General features: G+C 39.5%; 1 long non-coding RNA gene across 1 annotated transcript; it reads right to left on the bottom strand.

The window, feature by feature from the left end:
- Positions 1-1,994: 1,994 nt before the first annotated feature.
- LOC141741297 (uncharacterized) lies at positions 1,995-18,494 on the bottom strand. The gene is made up of 4 exons (XR_012586338.1): positions 18,326-18,494; positions 10,906-10,989; positions 9,092-9,166; positions 1,995-2,389 (listed from the first exon to the last, which is right to left on the bottom strand). It is a non-coding gene; the product is annotated as an uncharacterized LOC141741297 (long non-coding RNA).
- Between the last annotated feature and the right edge of the window lie 5 nt (positions 18,495-18,499).

Here is an 18,499-nt window from a genome sequence, read left to right as displayed (position 1 = left end):
TGGTGGCCCCCAGCAGTTTAAGTAACTTAACCAAGGACAATCAATGAGATAATGGCTAAATGAAAAAGAAGATGTAACATTGCATATATATAAATGCGAGCAGTGATAGCTTCAAAGAGGATAGTTATGCAGGAGGCTAAACACAAATAATTGGTTAAGGAAAAACAGTATGACACATCTCTCCATTGTGAAAGTGGACCTGGGATACAGCATTTAATTTTAATGAAAAATCTGTGACGACATTTATGATTTTAAAAAAATCCCACTTAAGTAAAAGTTATTTTCTGAGGACATCAAGCTAATGAGTTACGGTATTTGTATGCAAACAAGCTGTGCAGATTTTCTTCCTAAGTATCTGCATGAGCTCATGCCTGCAAGTCAAGTGAAAACCTACTAACAATACAGAAAACTCATTTTTGTTTCCAGATGAGAGAGCATGGTGGGACGTTAGCCTGAGACATCAGACACCACAACAATTACCAGTGTCATTTCAGAGCTCACTGAATCTGGATGGCATCTTACTAAATCTCTTTTATGCTTAATGCTTACTTGTGAGTGAGGCTACGTGCAACATGTTATACTGTTTCTCTCTTCAAGTTACTTGAGTCCATTTCACACTCAAGTATGCAAATGTCCTCCATAATCTATAAAGCTTCAGGCCTGATTCTTCAAGGCCTTGCACCTTTATAGCAATAATCCACTTCATGGATGACAGAAAATAACAGATGACACCACAGCCTTGGAGCTTTTTCTGTGCGAGGCCAGACACCGATACCTCTCCAAGCCAACATATGCTATCTGATCTTGACTTCTGGGGATGATTGATTTCTTGGGGATTACTAGAATGCAAGGGGCTCCCATCACATCCCATATACATTGGAAATTTGCCTTCTAATCTAGAATTGCCAAGAAGTTTATCATGTTCAGAGGGAGACAGAAGACCAAGTTATTCAGTAGAATAAGAGACATTATTTTCTGAAATGCAACTAAAATCATCACCTCAGCCTGCTAAGTGACTTTGATTGCCAAGGGAACCTCCTCCATGACATTTCTGGCCTCCCTCCTCACACACCAATGTGGCACCATTAAGTAGAGTTACTCCTGATTTACTCCAGTGGTGGCCTAGAGAAGTGTGCCTTTTGATTCCAAATTCACCTGGTTTAGAAAATATCAACCAAGGTGATCCAAATGATCTTAACTGATGAAAAAGTAACTGGAGCCAAAGGAGTTTCACGGGCAGTCCAGCTGAGAATGACTTCATAGTCACTCCTCACAAGCAATTAGAGTGCTAGGAGGGAGTGTAAGTGAAATCATTCTGTTTCAGATCTACAGTCAAACCAGATGCTCTTCAGCAGTTTTTATCCTGCAAGGGGCAACAGGGGCACAGCTCGAGCGCAGATGTTACATTTTGTCTCCTCTGCATGGACCTGTCCTCTCAACAGCAAACCCTCTATTCTGAACCAGTTGAGTCTGTGCATAGAAACAGCCCTTTGAGGAACATCAGCAAAACTTCCACAACACAAATGCTCTTTATCTCCTACTTCCTCAGTTTGGAACTTAACCCCCAGGATTGGTCCCCTGATGCACTGCAGTATAGTTGGTTCCATGTCGTACCTAGTTAGACAATTTGACATTAAGAGAGCGTCTTAATCTTCTTGTGCCTTAACATGCTTCAACAGTTCAAGCATGAGGTATTTGGTTTTACTTCTGTTTCACTTTCAAATCATCATATTGTAAGCTTTAGTCAGATGCATAAAAAAATACCTATGATACTGCCAAAATATTTTCCTCGTTTCACCATAAATATTATAGTCCAAGTCCTTAGGTCCCAACATGTAACCTTGGGAAACCAGTTATACTCTGCAAGGTCTGGGAACTGGAATATTCTCTGCAAGTTGTAGAGCAACAATAAAATCCCTCATACTGCTATGCAACTACAGGCTTCAAGTAAGGCAGGTACATTAGTTAGTATAAAATAAATCCCACTGACTTCTGAGGAATTTGCATGCATTTTATTTCAAGCTTGTTTTTTTGTTGAATCATTGTCCTTTGAGATGTACTAGCCTAAGAGTTAATGTACTGCCTACATCACAGAAGAGGGTAGCTCATGTAGACATGTATTCAACAGGTCTGCTCTTGTTCAACCTGAAAATCTCCTCCCGTACAGACACAGAATAGTTTCTGGAACGTAGCTTTGCAGTGCCCAGGAAAGTCTTCCTGCTATTCCCAGACATCCTAGATTCTCTTCTTTCCCTGAGTGAAAGGATCATTTGAGCTTTACCCTGAGTCTTCTGCTCTCGCTGTCTGTGTCAGTAAAGGCGAGTGAGCAGAATGTGTCTCATATGCAGACACGTTATTCACCAGACAGGGACAATAAAATTGTTCATATCTGAAAAGACAGAAAATAAGCAGGTATTATCATTCAGAATCAAATGGAGATATGTCCTGAAATACAAAGGCTCACATTATGATATTTTTTTCTCTCTGTGGACTGTTGCCACCAAGAAGCTTACAATATCTTATAAATACCTCCTAAGGATGGAAAATAAAGCATTGGCAGGAAGAAGACATGACTGCAAAGTCATTTTTACCATCTTTGGAGACTTCATTTTGAAAACCAATAATAATAATAACAGGATTTTTAAAGGTAAAAGTAAAGCCAAGGACAGTCCTGGGAAAGCAGGGTTGACACACCACGTGTTTTGCTGGATTCAGATTGTGAATGCTTTGAATATGAATAAATGCTTATAAGAGTTAAGAATGATTATTGCTGCACATTCATAAAGAAGTCCCTTCCTCCTCAACAGTACTAATAGCATCTGCAGTGCTGAGACTCATAAAGCATTACTGTTGGCTTTCAGGATGATTCATAGGCCTATTTTAACAGAGAGAGGTATCTTACATAGCATTGGGAGTCAGCAGTTCCTCCCTTCTGATCTGGGCTCTGATACAAAATTTTCTTTATAGCCTTGAGCAGTTCATTTAATCTTTCTGCCTCATACTCCACATCTGTGAAATATGAAGTTACCATATTCAGCTAACAGTAAAGAAAGGTCATTGTTTCTCTCCTACAAAAATATTTCCCTTAGGACATGCCTCACCTCAAAGTCACATGAGAACTGAAAGTTATCCTGTGGATTTTGAACCTTTGAGACTGGGTTAAAAGGTGGCCTGTTCTTGATGCTACAGAATTTTTCTCCACAGAAATACTTACTGGCAATCTCAGAACCTGAACACACACTACCTGACCATAGCACAGACCCGAATATAGATAATGTTGATGCTTAGCGAGCTTCTGCTTGAAGATCGAAGGAAGAGTACACTTAAAAGACAATATGGACACAGTTGGGAAGTGGGCCTCAGTGCCCAGATCTCTACTCCACTCTATGATTTTACATTAAAAAAAAAAAAAGGCAAGCGCCTCTGCCTCAGCCATGAGCACTGCTGTGGTTTTAGACCCACAGAAAAGTCTGCAACATGCTAATTCAGCCAATGCCCACTTTATTTTACAGAAAGCTCATCCATAGCCCAGAATAATATTCTACAAAAGAAACAGGATTTTTTTTTTCCCAAAATAGTAGCAATATTAAAAGGATATATTTGTGAATAGTCTAGGAATTTTACTCCACATTTTGTTAATCCTTAAATACTCAATTCTTCTTGTCCTTAAAGATCCAAATTTCCCATTTACTGTAGAAATTGTGTTATGGTATCACAGAACTAATGACTCATCAGCACTCATGGGATGTTGACAGACATGGGATGCTCCATAGGGTGAAGGCCCCATCCCTGGAGACATTCAAGGCCAGGCTTGATGAGGCTCTGAGCAACCGGATCTAGTTGAAGATGTCCCTGCTTACTGCAGGGGGGTTGGACTAGATGACCTTTAAAGGTCCCTTCCAACCCAACACATTCTATGATTCTATAAATGACACCATAAATGAATCTGGGAAGTTCGAATGAGAGTGTACTGCATCTGTCCGGGATGGAGACATTTATCCTAAAAATCACCACAGTGAGAAAGATATATTCAGAAAAATTATCCTAAACCAATGAGCAGTGAGGATTAGGGAAGTTTCCCCCAGCAGCTGGGAAGTCCTGTACAGATATATCCACGCTACTGCCCCAACATGGTATCTCAAGTGCATCAGGAAAAGAAAAGGAACTGTGAGCATCAAAAATTCACATCCTTCTGTTCCTCTGCACTGGCTAATGACATTGACCAAACCAAAAGGTTTAGACCATAGTGAAAGGAGAACTGCAGCTGCGATCTCTCATCCCAAACTAACAGCACAATTTCATCTCTCTGCAGTCTTTCAGTCTTTTGTTTTTTTTAAATTAAATGAGTCATACAGCATAGTATCTACTACTCTCTGTGGGAGAGCTGGAAATGAAAATTTGATTTGTAAATTCTACAAACGTATTTCATCATAAAACAAAACAGCTCTCAAGCTCCATGCACACACTGGTTTGTTCAGGAAGTTGAGGAGCAAAGCAGCGGAGCCTTTGACCTCCAGACCCTCTGTAATCATCCAGTCAGTAAAAGCTACATTTAGCCTTTGTTCAGATTGATCAAACTCTAATAAATACTTTTTCATGGGAGGGCAGATTTTAACTCAGAGCAATTATAAGCTTTTCTATTACATTTAGATCAGTTTCTCTAGGTTCTATATTTTGATAGCAGAAACATATGGTATTCTAAATATGCTTTATTTTTTCTTCTAATTTCATGCAAAATCTGTTCTAAAAAATAATCCCTGTGATTCTCCGTCATTCAATTCCTTGAGTAATGTTTATTTTTACTGGTTGAGAAACCACTACTTCTAATGTATACTGTTGCCACCTAGTGTCAAAAAAACAGCGGCGTATTTAAAGTTCTGTTTTCCATTTTTATGAGGTTAAGCACATACTTGCATGTCTCTACTAATCTTTAAATTAGTTTGATTCTCTTCTCTCTCCATTCTCTTCACCTCATCAACCATTTGTGATAAAGGCCACGCAGCTTCTACCATGCCTGCTGCCCAAGTTCTCCAAGGTCAGCTAGTGGTAATCAGTGCTTTGGTTTCAATTCTGTTGGGCCACCTAGTGCTGGTACAGCAGTTGGGAATTATGGTGGGAACCGAAATTGCTCCCCAAAAGCTGGGAGGAACATGGGACGTCCTGTAGGAAAATGAAAGGTGATCACAAAGGGAGCGAATTTCACCTAACTAGACATATTTACAATCTACATTTTTGGGCTCCCTCTCCAGTCATTGGAAAGACACAGGCACTGTCAGGAAACAATCTCATCCTAAGAAGAGTAAAACAGGTCAAATTACTGATGTGCCTTAAAATTGCCTTTTTGCCCCCGAGTACATAGCCAGTATCAGGTAGCAAGCTCAGGTGGAGATATCTAAACTAGAGATGGCTGAAGTCAGATGAGATTAATCCTACTTTAACTCACTCTCATGAGGTCTGGAAAGAATTCAGTAACTGTCCAAATTTGGACTTGAACCTGTGATTTAAATAGCCCTGTTCAGAATATTCCTCATGAGTGGTAATGAGATTTTGAAGTTACGTGCTCACTGAGGGCATCTAGTATCCCCTAAATCTTTTCTAATCATTTCAAGAGAGGTCTACAGAACACTGGAAGACGGACAATTTGATTCCATAATTGATTAAAGTGAAGCTACAGCAAAGCTGCCAAGACAATCCCTTTAGACCTGGAAGCCCAAAGCACCATACAACCCAGTAATTCATCACAATGGCAAGTAACTGGAGAACAGGGATCCAATTGTGGCACTTTCCTGTAGTATTTAGACAGCCAGCAGAAAGGTTTGTTGGGTTTTTTTTGTTGTTTGGTTTTTTGGGTTTTTTTTAAAGCCAACATTTTTCACAGAATTGAATCTACATTAAAAGAGAAATTTTGGCTCTCCCTAGTCCACTGGAGTCTTGCCACTGATTTCAGTGAGACCTGGACTGCATTCTCAGTGTTACTGCTGCCTAATCTACCAAGTAGCTAAAACTTATGGTGGACAATGATACATGAAGGAGCATATGAGGTGAAAGCTTAAGCCAAAAGAGAGAGTGTCTTGGAAAGAGTAGGATTCAAGAAATGTGCAACTTTTTCCTCTCTTTTTTGTCTAGTGTTCCTGTCTGACTATTAAATGCACAATCCCAGGTCTCATAATTCCTGTGACTCTCCCCACATGTGTTTAAATTTCTGTTAACACAGTTAGCTCCACTTCCATATGGCACAGCAGTGGCACTTAGTTGCTGTGATTAACTCTAAGCATTGGTTGAGAAGGTAAATGAAAAGGCATGCTTTCTGCTGAAGCAATTTGTCAGTGAAGTACTGCAAGCCATATGTTTCTTTATCTTCTTCCAAATATTTGTGCTGATGTTGCTAGAAGGCGAATTCATCCAAGGAAAAGGGGATGCATGATAGATCATGCTGTGATGTATTAGTGGAAGTATACAGCACTTGCCTAATGCATTTTCATCCTCTGAACTCAGTGCTTTACAGCCACTGAATTGCTGCTGCCACTAGAATTCATCAGACTATTCCTCCCACCACCAGGACTGCCAGTTTTTGGGGCCCATTACATTCTTGCAGTGTTGGAAGCTGTGAAGGTTTTGCTAACATCTATCTCCTGATAGACTTCACGCTCAAAGTGTGTACATAATACATAAAATTATATATATATATATAAAAATAATAAATCATATCAATGGCTGGTACTGCATTAAATTAAATGGATGGCCTGCAGTAAGGGTAAATAATTTCAAATTGGTTTTAATTCAGTAACTTTTCTGACATGAAAATAAAATAAATTCTCCAGACTGGCACACACTTATTTGAAAAATCCTGTCTTTATCTGTCTATAATTAGAAATTATTAGAATTTAGAATCTTAGAAATTAGAATTATCGGTCTATAATCTGAAAAATCCTGTCTATAATTAACCTGCTGCCTCTCTTTCTACCATGCTTATATCAGCTAGGATACAATAAAAGGTGAGGATAAGGATGCGCTGGTCTTAGGTGAGGATAAAAACCATAGGGAGCACTCCGTTACCTGCCTCGTTCCTCCTTCTTCACCCACAAGAAGGTTCTGCCAAATTCTGGATTTGTGTTACAAGCAAATGTGCAGGTGGTTCAGCTCCCTTAGCACTGAAGAACACTGCTAGACCAGAGCATTCCAGGTACAAGGCTTTGAACCACGTCCTAGGAAAATCATGCACATTGCTAGCCATGTTGACTAATAAGTTAGACCATAATTATGGGTGAAAACTGCCCTCAGCATCCTCACGGGAAAGGCACTGGACTTAACACATCATTGTCAGTGATAATTTACCTTCTGTGATCCCATGAAAAGTACTAAGAGCTGCTGCAGAAGTGCAGCTACTTCAGGAGCCATGGGATGTGATTGAGGCTGCATTGAGAAAAAGATGGGAGCTATTTTAAAAGTATATAGCCTAAATCTTGTACCCATATCCCCAAGCATTGGTCTCCACAACCTGGGGGTTCCACTGATTCTGGGTGCAGATATTTTGGCACATTGCTTTTCCAGTGTGACAGAACCATAATGTTATGGAATAACATAGCCTGTATTCAAGAGATGATGCAGCTCCTACTTAACTTCTTACACAACAACAGCATCTTGGGGCCAGTCTTCACCCTGCCAAATTCTGACTGAAGTTACTGAGCCCAGTTAATCTCACAGATGTAATTGCTGCAGCACCACTTCATTCCAGTTACTGTCATGAGATTAACACTCCCTAAAACAGGTAGTTTCCATAACAAGCAAGGAAGTGACTACCAAAGGAAGAAGCATCCAAAATGGTTGTTACATTCAGATGAAACTTCATCTGTTGCTACAGAAATTCAGCCTACTCCAGTTTTAACGGTTGAAAAACGGCTTTTCCCCTGACCCTCTTCCCCTCTACTATGCCAAATACATTTTGTACAGATCCCAGCTCTGGAGCTGAAAGATCTATTATCTAAGTTATAAATTACTTCTTCCCTCATATTTTTTATTTAATTAAATGAGTAAAATATAACTGTGCTATAAAATAGAGACACAAAAATAGTACATTGCATGCATTTACTGTTTAGAACTGTCAGCAAATTTAATCAGGAAATCATCTCCTTCATATAAATGAATACAGGAAAGCGATTAACTGTTTTTAATTTAGCAACAACAAATTGTAGTATCTTTCAGACAGGTAAATCAGAATGATGTGCTAACTCTGATGATCAATAGGTAACTGCTGCATCCTCCCAAAGCTGAAGAATTAACATAAGGGTAGATGTTAATAACAACAATTAATTATTAGTACAATCATAAATAAGTTCTTCTAAGCATATTGATTTAAATGTGATGAAGATCCCATAGAACAGAATTCTATAGGGTGCAATCCTGCTGCCCTTACCTGGGAAAAATTCCTTTGTTTCAGTAGTTTTCACAACTGCTGGCTTCACAGAACTGGACCTTTGTAACAATCATAGAATATAAAGGATCTGACTGGGCCACCTTTAAACAAGTTAGCTATATCCTTAAACAAACTGGCTACATCTTTACTGTACTTCATAGAGTGCTTCAAATTCCAGTTCATCCCAAAGACCTACTGCTAGCGATTAGGAGTGACTGTTAACCTCCACCATTATATCAACTCTTCAGCTTTGGGAAGGGGAAACAATTACCTATAGACCATTAGAGATAGCACATCTTCCTGATTTACATTCTGCCCTCACACGCAGCCTGCATTCTGGTTGTTTTCTATTAAGGATCCTTAGGAGTTCTACTTTGTCATCTTTTTGCAAGAGCAGCTGGAACAGCCAGAGCCTGCAGAGTGCCAGATCCAGCAGGTGATGCGCTCTGCGGGATGTTTTAAGCACTGTACACACCCAAAGTTTCCTTTGCGGGATACTGGTGACATATACCAGAGAGATCTGAGATGCCTGTTACATCACGGCAGATGTAAAAGAATGCCATTTTGCCCTAAAATTCATTTTCCAGATGTTTAATATGACTGTGTGGATGCAGTCATTGGGTACTATTTTGTTTTCTCAAAGGGTCCACAGAATGACCTAGATGCTAAACACGGTACCTTCAAAAGAGCAGAGAATCACCACAGTCTGGGGAGACATTACTGGTCCAGGACAGCCTTTTTCTTAGGTCAGAACTGGAAAGAAAAAAAACCTCCACAGAAGCCAGAAACCAACTGAAAGCAGACTGGCCACTAGCCCACAGCTGTCTGCTGTGTGTGTGCAAGTCCTTTGGTTTTTTATTAAGGAACAGTAAGGGACATACGCTGTCTGAAATCTGGAAAGTTAAGGTAGGAAGAAGAAGCAGGAGAAAGGGAAGGGGAAAAAAAAAAGAGAAACAAGGAAATGTGGTTCCTGTTCCATTCTCACAGTTTTAAAGACCTTTATTTATCCTTTGGGTACGGATAGGTGATCATTGCTGCAGTAAATGTTCATTTAACTAGGGTACTTGCAGGAGAAAAATATGTAAGTGATTCTTGCCTCTAGATGGTGGGATAACTGTACACCTAGCTATCCCTAGCTATTGGCAAGACTATTCACATTGTTTATTGGTATTTGCTAGCGTAAATTTCCAACTTGAAAGGCACATTGCTCAATTCCTGCTGTTTCTCTACTCTTCTATGGGTGTTAATGAGTCAGTTTTATCTTAATAGGTTTTAAAAATGATTTAATTTTTTGCATATTGCTTGTGTTCAAATAATGAATGAATGAAATCTACGTGTCTTCCAGCCCTATGTGCTTCTGAAAATGACTATGACTGGTTTAATTATAATCACCCTTTTTATATCAAAATGCACCAGGAAGAAGAATTTTGCTACGCACAAGGCGTTCAACTATTTCCTAAAAATTCCTATCCCTTTCCACAGATTTGATATTTATTTATAAAATCATAATATCAAAGTTATAATCATAAAATCAAAGTTTTCAATAAACACGTGAAGAAATGCACATTCAGAATTAATAGTTCTAAACCTTGCTAAGAACTGGATAAACAGATTGCCAAGAAGTCCTGCTCCGTGTAGCAGAATAGTCCCAAGAGCTATGCAGAAATCTATTTGTGACTGAAGAAAACGCTGCTTTTGTTTCTTCCTTGTTACAAGGCAAAACAAGAAAAGAAGATAAATAAAACCACCAAGAAAACAAACCTGAAATTTGCACAGATTGTTGATGACTGTTTTTAGTACTAGACTGGCACTGAATTTAACTATAAAGTTTAGAACTGTAGTTGTATATATGCAGTTGCTTTCCTTCTGTATAAACAAGCCTGATTCATTTTCTTTGAAATAAAGGTCAAAATCCTCTTTGACTCCCTTGGGGCTTGGATGACACTTAAGGAAGGCTGTCACACAAAGTGGTGTTCATATTAACACAGTCAGCAAAGAACAAATAACCAAATGCAGGAAGTTCAACCCATAAAACTTTACTGGACAAACTCACAATAACAATAAAAAGCTAGCATTTCAGATTCTTTGGTAGGAAAAGTGAATTTTGGGATTGTAATCACACGGTGAGCAATACTATGAATACGGATCATAAAAGTATATTGTGCTACTATTTCACAAAATATATTACTTTTCAAGACTTCCTCTGTTTAGTGCTTCCAAAGGGAAATCTTTACAACCACAGATCACATAGGATTACTAATCATGAGGCCGACCAAAGATGAGGTATAGAATTACTGATCATGTACTAACCTCTGATAGACTTTTGAGTAGTAAAGTTAGCTCTAAATATACAATATATAGAGCATATATTACAGAGCAACCTCTAGAATAATCAATCTTCAGTTTTTGGTTTCACTCATTACAATCACTTAACTTTGCATCCTTCCAAGAAAGGATAAAATTATTCTAACCACATCACTCTAATACCTTACCAACCAAAGGCTTCGTCAGCTTGCTTGCTCTTTCATCTGTGGGTCAGATTGATAACCCATTGGTGCCACTCTCCTTCAGCAACACTGCAAATTATAAAAAACAAACAGCGTTATGTTATTTATAACCACAACTCATTTCTCAAAAAAAAAAAAAGCCTAATAGGCAGGCTTACATGTGCATAAAGATTAGATAAAACCACTAATTTCCAGCTGCTGTGAGGAGGTGGTGCATTTTAAATATGACAGTGACTCCCTCTGGCCAAAGCCATGAACAGCCTGAGCTTAAGAATGAACCATGGCTTTGAAGAGAAAAACAACATAACCTCCTGAGAAACGGGAGAGTGAAAATGCGACGTTTCAAAGTCGTTACAGGACACCTGAAAGGGATGAAAGCATAAACTGTATCTATCCATCTATCTGTCACTATTAATGGCAGCCATAACACATCTCAAAGAAAGTAGCCATTAAAACCCAATCTGATACACAAATGCCTACGGTGACTCAATGCCCCAAAGCTGCTAAAACATCACTTCTTGTCAAAAAGTCACACAATTTTGTTCTTGTTTTAAATCTTAGAATGAGCTAAAACTATAACCCATGGTACTAAATACGTTTGTAATAAAAAATGAGTATCAGGGCGAAGCCTGCATCCCACAGAATCAGACGCACATGCCAGCAGAATTTACAATGCTCCAGTGTTCTTTATGTGATTATCCCAAAACCCTAATTCTGTTTTCTACCTCCATAGAAATAATTTGTTTTATTTCAGCATCTCCCCTTCTTCCTTGTGCCCCTAACTCATTCCAGCTCTTCCCTTCCTTTACATTGTCAAAATTGCAAAAACATAAGACATGGAAACTGAAAACTACCAAAACCTCAAGAAATTAAGCCATTCTGCATCTCATGTAGATGAAACATTTAGATTAAAATACGCTTACTGGCTTCCATTACATTTTTAATAAATCAGAGAGCCTGATTCTGTTCTCACACTACCATAAGCAAGACAACATAAGCTGACTAACACAACTATTATTTCAGTGTGTTTCACCTGCATAGGCAAAAGCTAGGCGAAGTTCAGGGTTTTTTTTCCTTCAAAATGCTTTTTTTTTCATTTCCTGAATGGTTGGGTTTATCCAAATAATGTTACTGTTATATCAGATACAGCTTCTGCTGTTGAGATGAAGACAGTTACCAATAGCACTAGTAATTTAGTTTGTTTTATGCAATTCCATTGAACAGCCATTATATCACAGACATAGCTAGATGGGATAGAAGCACACTATGGACAGACATTTTAATTAGGAGTAGATATACAAATGAAAGTCTGTAGGAAATTTCATTATGTTTTTCAGACCACTTCTCCAAGGTCATTTTAAATTCGTAGCATCTTTCCACATTCTTAGAGGTCCTGCCACTTTCCTGCCGTCTACCAATTTACCATGCATACACTGTATACCATATTCCAGCTCACTAAAGAGATCATGTTAGTTCCAGATTTTTCCACCAGAAGTTAAATTTACAAATTATAATTTCTTGTTTCTATTTTCTCTTTTTTTGACCCTGTATTTGCCCTTTTGCAGTTCTGCCGTACTTCTCCAATCCTCCGTACGTTTTCTACATAACTGCTAGTATCTTTAAGATTGCTTACTGTCTAAATAACCAAATTTATCACAGCCAGCCAAACTGATGAATATCTAATTTATCTAAATACACTCTAGCTATCTTTCTCTGAAAACCCCTACTTTTCTCAGTCTGTCTTGCTCCGGAAACCTACTGTTTGTGGCTAGTAGTTCTGTCAGCCTTTAGCTGAGCATTTTAGTAAACACCAATGCATATCACTTTGTAGAAGAGAAGACAAATAGTTTAATACTTTTCTGAGCCTTCCCGGTACCTCCAGTAGTTTTCGTTCGGTTCCCTGCAGTCAGATTCAACTACATCATATAGCCCCCTTCATACACTGATTAAGCATCTCTTTAAAATTAATTAGATTTCTTTGTTCCAACTCTTCCTATGGGAAAAGCTGAGAGAAAGAAGAGAGGAAAAGGAGAGAGAATGTCTCTCCTATAATAGTTAGGTACCTTCTCATTTATAGATTAATTTTATATCTATTTTAATTACTACAATATTGTCTTCATTTTCAATCCATTTTCTCCTTGGGCTGTAATGTGCCTAGCTTTTGCTGCAGCAATCACTTTCTCTTATGAACATATTTGAAACCACTGATCCAAATTTATTGGTTGTATGGATGCATACAAATATGGTGAAACCAGCTGATAACGTACCAATACAGGAAGTCTGCTTCTAAAAATTGTTGTTTTCTGATTAAAGGTTCCAAGGAGCTTAGAAAATCTCTCACCATCCCTCGTTAGCATAAAAGCAATGAACCTTAGTCTAAGTACTTTCTTACCAATTTATATAGCTTGAACTCCCATGGAATTCCACCCCATACAGCAAATCCCTAAAATAGTTCATTTCCTTTCTTAGTTATCTCTATCTTATACAGTCAAAGCTCATCCTTTTTGAAGAATGAATATTTCTTTTCCAAAACTTAGTTTTGACCTCACATTTCCCTCAGTGCGAATGAGTTAGTTGCAGTTTCCAACCTGTCATTGATCAAACAGTGTAATTTCTGCTGGTGCCCCAGTGCTTTCAATTAAAGATTTGTCTCAAGATACGGTACATGCTGTTTTTCAGATTGTTTCTCTGGAGTTTAACTAAAGTCATGTTTTTCACTGCAAGACTGCAACTTCTTTTATTTCTCCCTTAATATTTTTTCCCAGCAAACTGTTACCATTTTTTTTCCTAGAATAGTTATTAGCTTTCAAAAGCCTTCGCTGTACACTATATAGTGTTTATTTCAACCAAAATAAATTTGGGTTTACATTCAATAGCAAATTATTATAAAATAATACAACTTTCATATCAAAAATTCTACATCCAACACTGATTTGTGAATTGTTGCTGAAAATAACTACATCTTTGAATGTAATTGTTAATAACCTACTATATATCTGTGAATGTATTTTTTCACGAAGCTCATGTATTTATTTTCATAAAGGCTTTCCATTTCCCATGCTTTTTGGAGAGCAATTTGTCTGACTCTTCTCAGTGGTGCCCGGTGACAGGACAAGAGGTGATGGGCACAAGCTGTAACACAGGAAATTCCCTCTCAACATGAGGAAGAACTTGTTTACTTTGAGGGTGACAGAGCACTGGAACAGGCTGCCCAGAGAGGCTGTGGAGTCTCCTTCTCTGGAGACATTCAAAACCCACCTGGATGCGTTCCTGTGCAACCTGCTCTAGGTGACCCTGCTTTGGCAGGGGGGTTGGACTAGATGATCCCCGAAGGTCCCTTCCAACCCCTACAATTCTGCGATTCTGTGATTACGTTACATCCCTGTGGAGTGGGGATCCGAGACAGAGCTCAGCGCTGGCAAGGCAGGGGCTTCGCCAGCCACGGCCTGTCTGCATCAGGCAAGCAGATAACGGCAGGCTCACCGATGGTGGCCATGTTCAGCTACGGGTCCAGATCATCACAAGTGCTGAGGCAGGTCCAAGGTCAAGCTGACAAGTCAGCCAGCAGGTCTAATTCAGGGCACAGCTCAGCAGCTTTCCATGGCCAGGCTCGTTCCCCACAGTGCTGTTGGGAGCCTCTCACCACCGCCCCCAGAGGGAAGGGGGCTGCCCTGGGCTGCACCACCACTGAGCTGGTCCTGAGCCCCAGCAGCCAAGCCTCCAGCAAGGGGGATGCTCTCTTATCCATCTATTTATCCTAATGCACTTAAATATTTATCTTCTCATAATTTGGGGAGAGTAATAAACGTAATGAAGGAAGAGCAGCAGCATTACCTCATGTTTTGTCAGTACTGATGATAAAGATTTAGAAAAAAATAATGCCAACCACAAAAGAAATTGAAGAACTGTGTAATGCACTGGAAATCACACATTAAGTAATATTTAGGAAAATTATGCTTTTGTCCAAGCTTTGCTTTTTTTTACAGGTTGGAAGCTTTCCTGCAGAATGAAACTATAAGCAACAGACTCCTTGGAAAAATGACAACTGCTTGGGTTACGTGTTCATTTCCAGTTTTGTTTTACCTGTAAAATACTATGACTTCTGTCTTCATTATTGTCATGAGCTCCCTTCTGCATCTAGTGATTTTATTGCTGCTGCATCACTTTCCTGTTTCATTTTGTTAGCATTAAATGTTGCTAAGTAACTGAATCAGGCTGTGGTATTATTTGGCGTAACTATTCTATTCTTTGAAATATGCATGGAGATTGCTCAGCAAAATAAAAATGTCTCTCCCAAGCGAAAGAAGGCCATTTGCATCTACCACAACTCTCATTTTCAGATGGTTTCTAAGAAAAATTGAAAGGGAATCCTAAAAAGTGATGCGTATTTCCAAACCAGGTAGTTCAGTAAATAAGAATATTGATGAAAAATTGTTTCACCTTCTCCATGAGGTTATCCCTCATGGGTATAGGGCCACCCTAAGTAACACCATTTATTTTGTTTTTAATCACGTGTCTCAGCTATTACAAGGAAAATAAAAGCAAAATAGCTTGGCTTTCCATCAGCGCAAGCTCATTTAGAGAATTCACCTCTGCTATGGCTTATTAAACAGAAATCATAATTTAAGTAATTTTATAGGAAAGAAATGGGAAAGATCGAATTTGCCATTTTATTTAGCTCTCCTAATTTCATGTTATCTACAGTGTCTCATCTGTACTATTCACATGGACCTACTATCAAGAAGGGTAACCATCCCATTTGCAAACAGGAGATGGTCTGCGTTTAGTGCAATCTTCACTTTATATCCTCTGAAACAATCAAAACCAGTAACAGTCACACTGCAGACTAGTTTGTTCAATTTCCACTGTGAAGGTTTAAACTGTTTCAGTATTAAATAAAACATAAAGAGAAGGTCCAGATGAAGCCTGTGACAACAGAATAGAAAAATTCACATGGAACTTTACAAAGAATGTCTGAAACAGAATAGTGTCAAATATTATTAAAATTCTCAAGAATTGTGTGAGTTGCTCAATGTTGATTAAAACTGCCTTAAAAGTTTCCACATTCCATTATGCTATTTTTATGTTTCAAATCCCCCAAAAATGAAAAACATATTTTCTTTTGTACACTTTTAACATAGAAATGCATTACACATAAAAATATTTTAAAATAAATTTCTGAGTCTTAGAACCGGAATCCCATAGATGAATTTTTCATAAGTAGGAACTTGGACTCTCAAGACAACAACTATTCTTCCCATACGAACTACCTCTAAATTTGGGGTTTTTTAAAATTTATCAGCTTTAGTTAAAAAAAAAAAGGCAGATGGACAGAAATCATAAATAGTAATTAGTAAAAAGGCATCTGTTAGGGAGCACAGAGCTAAAATTACACTTGCAATAGAGATGATGGCTCAACACTAACTATGGGCAATAATCACTTTACATCTGCTTGTTGAATTAGTAGAAGATTTTTATACATTTGTAATTAAACCACGTATACACAAAGTCTCATATCAAGTGGTTCTGTACTAAAAAAAATAATTTAAAGAATCACATTGTTGCAGCTCCCTCTAATGTATAATTAATATAAATATGCTGAAGCCAGCAGGTAAAATACTGTAATAGCTGGATATGAGTAGCGGTGAATATTCAGGAGAGTTGTCACGGAAAACCCAATTACTTATGCACCTCAGCTATTAATGACTTTATTAAATTTGCAGCACAAGTCAAAAAATATGACTGCCCAAGCTGGGAAAGCGCAGTTGTCCTTGCCCTTCTAGAGCCTTGCCTTTCTAGAGAAAAAAAGGTGCAAGAAACACATCACTTCTTCTCCTTCCATATTGCATCCTTCCTAAGGTGTGAGGTATCCACTCAGGATACCATCCACCAGATGGGCTTCATAATTATGGGTGTGTGGTGGGTTGACCTTTGCTGGTTGTTAGGTGCCCACCCACTCTCTCCAACTAACTCTCACTCCCCCTCCTCAGCATGACAAGGGGAGAAAATTAAGAAGAAAAAGCTCGTGGGTCCAGATAACGACAGGGAAATCGCTCACCAATTACCATCACAGGTAAAACAGACTCAACCTGGGGAAGATTAACTTAATTTCTTGTTGATTAAAAATAGTGGACTATTAAAATAGGATAGTGAGAAACAAAAACAAAATTAAAAACACCACCTCCCAACCCCCTCTTCTTCCCAGACTCAACTCCACACTTTCGTTCCCTAGTCTTCTGCCACCTCTTCCCCTCCACGAGTGAGGCAAGGGGATAGGGAACAGGAGTTGGGATAAGTTCATAACATGCTGTCTCTACCACTCCTTCCTCCTCACGCTGTTCCCCTGCTCCAGCATGGAGTCCCTCTCACAGGATACAGTCCTTCACAAACTGCTCTAAAGTGACTTATTCTAACAAGGCTGCGCTTCTTCAAGAAGTAAGCTCCAGCTTACTCCCTTTCAGTGTTTTAGTGCTGCCCAGTCCTCAGGGAAACACAAGAGTAATACATCATGCTTTCTGAACTGCATCACTTTTGGACTAGATGTTTTGTGCATGATGGTCTACTAGTGAAATCCCACCTGCCCTAAAAGATCAACCCCACCTGAGCTGTGAGGTAACTGTGTATTCGTTTTATGTCCACACGCCACAGGATATCTAAAGAGGTGGAGAGAAAATATAGAAGGAACCTAGAGACAAATTATTCCTTTACAAAAATAAGCCTAGTGTAGCTCCATCCCTCATGTAACACCTCTAAGCCACCAAAAGAACACATGCCCTGCCCAGGGACAATATACACAGGGACTACAGCTAACCAAGGTATTGACTGACCCACACTTAACAGCTGCTCCCAGGCACCTGAATCCCTCCTGCTCTCCCCAGGGCAGCCCCAAATTCATAGAATGGTTTGAGCTGGAAGAGACTTTTAAAGGTCATGGAGTCCATACCCCCTGCAATGAGCAGGGACATCTTCAACTAGATCAGGTTGCTCAGAGCCCCGTCCAGCCTGACCTGGAATGTTTCCAGTGACAGGGCGTCTACCACCTCTCTGGGCAACCTGTGCCAGTGTTTCACCACCCTCATTGTAAAATGTTTCTTCCTTCTATCTAGTTTGAATCTCTTTTAGTTTAAAGCCATTACCCCTTGCCCGATCACAACAGGCCCTGCTAAAAAGTCTGTCCCCATCTTTCCTCTAGGCCCCCTTTGAGTACTGAAAGGCCACAATAAGGTCTCCCCGGAGGCTGAACAACCCCAACTCTCTGAGCTTGTCTTCATACAACCCACAGGAACTCGATTAGCCCCGAGACAGACACTTTGGCTTCAAACCCAACTGAAACCAGCCAATGGGTTTAAGCACCAAAGCACAGGATGCACAGCCAGCACAATCTGCTCTTCCCTGCGGCTCCTACCGTGGCTAAAACACTCGGCCCAGGGCACACGGATTTCGGCCCTTGCGGTAAGTAAATCCTGTCAGCGCCAGGCCCGCGGCAGCGCGGAGGGACCAATCGCCTCACCGCCACGGAGGAGCGGAGGGACGCACCGCCTCACCGCCGCCGCTTCTCACACGCCCCGCCCCCCGCCGA

The sequence above is a fragment of the Larus michahellis genome, chromosome 3, assembly GCF_964199755.1.
Source record: "Larus michahellis chromosome 3, bLarMic1.1, whole genome shotgun sequence".
NCBI lineage: Eukaryota > Metazoa > Chordata > Aves > Charadriiformes > Laridae > Larus > Larus michahellis.
Note: the sequence above shows the minus strand (reverse complement) of the source record. Positions and strands in the feature narration are given on the sequence as shown.